Source organism: Elaeis guineensis, chromosome 6 (assembly GCF_000442705.2).
Source record: "Elaeis guineensis isolate ETL-2024a chromosome 6, EG11, whole genome shotgun sequence".
Taxonomy (NCBI): domain Eukaryota; kingdom Viridiplantae; phylum Streptophyta; class Magnoliopsida; order Arecales; family Arecaceae; genus Elaeis; species Elaeis guineensis.
This window is the reverse complement of record NC_025998.2, coordinates 92626471-92630488: the sequence shown is the minus strand read 5'-3', so window position 1 is coordinate 92630488 and position 4018 is coordinate 92626471. Positions and strand designations below refer to the sequence as shown.

The window sequence follows — 4018 nt, the reverse complement described above, 5'->3', positions numbered from 1 at the left end:
ATGAGTTGACCTGTGGTTTGCATAAAGCTGGTATGTGTCTTCATCATGGCTTCTAGGCTTTTCTCTAAAGGGGTAATTTTCTTGTCATTATCATGGAAGCCTGGCGGGTTGTTCATTACTGGGTTGGACCTTAGATTTTGCTGATTGAAATTTGGATTGCCTACATTAGGATTCTGGGACCATGAGAAATTCGGGTGATTCCTCCAACCTGGGTTATATGTGGGTGCATAAGGATTGTTCAATGGTCCTTCATAGGTGGCATTCACCTGTGCACACTCATTCGAGTAGGAACATTCTTCTAAGACATAGTCTGGTGCATTGCACCCTTTACACATGGGTGCAGATATTTGATTTACATTGGCTGGTCTCTGTAATTCTAAGGCTTCCAATCTACGTGTTAAGGTTGCAATCTTGGCCTCTGATGCTAGGGTTGGTTGAATTTGATGCATTCCTCCTCTTGAAGGTGTAGCTTTATCAGGTTCCCTAGTTGTTTCCCACTGTAAATTTTTCTCGGCTAGGTCTTCTAAGAATTGCCAAGCTTCAGTAGTTTCTTTGTCCATAAATTGGCCTTGGCACATGGACTCTAGCATGGTTCTTGAGTTTGAATCTAACCCCTCATAGATGATCTGGCATAGTCTCCAAGTTTCTATTCCATGGTGTGGGCATTGGGTCAAAAGATTCTTGAAACGATCAAAGTACTTCCAAAATGATTCACCAGCTAGTTGGTAAAATTGATTTATTTCATTCCTAATCCTAGCTGTTTTATGATGGAGGAAATATTTTTTTAAAAATGTTCTCACAAAGCCCTCCCAGGTAGTGACAGAATAGTTTGGCAGACTATAAAGCCACTTCTTAGCATTGTCCTTAAGGGCAAAGTTGATTAATCTAAGTTTGACCTCATCCTCTGTTAATTGCAGTTTCATGGTTGCACATACCTCCTCAAATTCTCTAATAAATATATAAGCATCTTCTAATCCTGTGAATTTTGGAAGCATATTTATGATTTGAGGTTTGATTTCAAAATTGTTAGCTGTGGGTTGTGGCAACCTGATACAAGATGGTTGGATGGAGCCAACTGGATAACACAAATCCTTAAGGGTCATGGGTTGGATTGGTTCAGCCATTGGAACAACAGGAATTGACTCAATTCTAACTAGACGACCCGACACTCTTCTCCACACACGAGGTGTACGGTTCTCGATGTTTATATAATTTTTTTTTATTTTTTTTTTAATAAAATTTTTATGTATAAGGAAAAGAAAGAAAAGAGAAAAAGTTCTAAAGAGAAGATCCTAAGGAGTCCTAAATCTAAAGAAAAGAACCAAATTAATTTAAATTTTAAATAAATTTTTTTTTTTTCAAACAAGTGAATCAATAAATTAAACTCAATCTATCCTAGGGTTAACCTAAATCTAGACAGCTCCTAACTGTTCCAAGATGACCCTTCAAACCTTCCAAGTGGAGATTGATCAACTAGTTAGCCAGGTAAGTATAAGAGGTGGGAGGTTCACTCATCGTTGCCTTTCTAGACACCAAACGAGTTGGCCAGGCCAGCAACTGAACCAATTTAACAAACCACCCTCAGGGACTTGCCTAGACACCAACTAATCAAACAACTCAAACTTGGTAGAACTCTTAGGGTTCCTTGTCCTATTGAGCTCGAATTCCTTAAGGTTGACGTCTAATTGATTTTAAGATTAAAAGTCTAGGTAATGCAATATGATGGAGATGGTTTTTGGGCTAAGGAAGGGTAATGAAATCCCCACCTTATCTTGTTAATGGGTTGATGCCCTTAGATTAATTATGAAAATGCAAATACAAATAAACAAGATGACCAAGAATGTAAAAGATTTTAATTTAGAATTTTTTTTTTATTTTGATATTTTACTTCATGATTATGAAATGTCTTTTGTTTTGTTTTATATTTTTTTTTTGTGATTAAGTAAATTCAAATGATTAGGTCTAAAAGCAAAAGTAATTAACTAAAAATAATAAAAGAGAAATTAGAAGCGTACCTGAGTTTTCCAGCAATCACCAACTAAATATAGAAACCTAAAGAAAAAAAAAAAGAGAGTTATAACGCACGAAGAACAAATATTTGAAAATAATTTAAAACGCCAAATCCCCGGCAACGGCGCCAAAAACTTGATGTTCAAATCTTAAAATTTGTAAATAAAACCGCAAGCGCACGGTGTGCAGAGTAGCACGACCAGCGAGTACGGGTCGATCCCACAGAGATTTGGTTTTAAAAATGATTTTCAAATCTATGCTCAAGTGAGCTTTAACAAAAATCGAAAGTCGAAAGTTGTTTGCTAAAGACAATAAGACTAAGGATCTAGGGTTTTTGAATCCACTAGATCTAGATTAGGGAATTCTACCTAAAATTTTTCTTATTGATCCTAACGACTACTCCTCTTGTCTTTCCCAAGCATAGATTATGAAGGGACTAAGGCCCAACGATAACCTATCAAGATTCTTTACAGGGGAGTAGTAACTAGGATCCCTTAGGGTTTTCTCCTCCTATGCACTGAATCAAGCATGAACTATGAAGGGACTCTGACCCAACTGTAGTTCATCAAAAATTCTTGGCAAAAGAGGAAGAAAAAGAAACCCTAAGAAAAAGAAAGAACCCTATGTAAAATCCCTACTCATGATCTAGCTTCATCGCAAACCCTAGAAGGGATGCTTAGCTAGACATGATCTAAATCTACTTACAAAATTTAAATACAGAAAAATAAACTACCCTAATTTCATAAATTAAACTATCCTAATTGCATAAATTTAAACTGCATAATTTAAACTAACCTAATTGCATAAAATTAAATTGCATAAATTAAACTATCCTAATTGCAAGAAAAATAAATTGCATAATGTAAAGAGATGAAATTGCATAAAAAGAAGATTTTATATATAAAAAAAAATTTATTACAAAAACCTCAAAGCTCGAGGCTTGAAAAGAGAGCTAAAAACCCCACTATCTAGGGTTACAAGCTTGATCGGAAGGAAGAATACATAAAACAAGAGCCTTTGGGGGCTTTTTATAGGCATTTGGGGGTTATAAGGTTTTCAAAACTTCCGATGTGGGACTAAGAGGTTTTAGGGGGTTTATGGTGCGCCGATGGGTCCATGGTCCATGCGTCTGTTGCTGTGGACCAGGCGGCTAACCAGATCACCAAATCAGTTGATTTTTGACCAATTTTGATCTGATTTAACTCGGGTTTGACCCAATTGAGTCTTCTTTCTTCATTCTTCAATTCCTGGGTCAATTTAACTCCGTTTTGCATAAAATTTACGCCGTTGGAATCCTCTTTCCTTGTTCTTTCTATTGATGATCTCTTCTTCTGCAAAATATAATAACAAGTATCAATTTCTTAATAAAGTTAGATAATTTAGATATTAATTGATACTTTTTATGTCAATTTGTGACATAAATCATAGACCTAGGACATCATTGGCTCTTTTACCTTATTTCTTAAAAGGTGACTTAGTCATCTTACCAAGTAGACAGGATTCGCAGGTAGGCAATGATTCATAATCATCTATTTCAATGATATTTTTCTTGATTAACCTGTCAATCCTATTTTTGTTCGCATGACCAAGCCTACAATGTCAAAGGTAGGATTCACTGACATTATCTAATTTAGGATATTTACTGGCTGTGTATATTACACCAATAGGCTGTGATATTATGTATATACCATGTTTTAATTGTCGACACATAATTATAATATCATTCATAATGATATCACAAAAATCATCTTTTATTGTAAACTTGAAACCAAGTTTGGCCAAAAGACCTACAGAGATGACATTCATAAAAAAAAAGATAATAATGATAATCATCTGATATGATACTACTGGACTCGAAGACAAGCTACAAAGTTTCTAAGGCTAGAACTGGAACAACACTTTCATCTCCAACATTCAGGAACCGCTCGTCTTCTCGAAACTTCCTACTTATCTGCAGTCCCTGCAATGAATTGCTATATTAATCGAACTTTCGGTATCCAATACCCAG

At 35.5% G+C, this 4018-nt stretch overlaps 1 non-coding gene across 1 annotated transcript; it reads left to right on the top strand.

The window, feature by feature from the left end:
* The first annotated feature begins 648 nt into the window (after positions 1-648).
* LOC140858933 (small nucleolar RNA R71) lies at positions 649-755 on the top strand. Its single transcript, XR_012142337.1, has one exon. It is a non-coding gene; the product is annotated as a small nucleolar RNA R71 (small nucleolar RNA).
* The last annotated feature ends 3263 nt before the right edge of the window (positions 756-4018 follow it).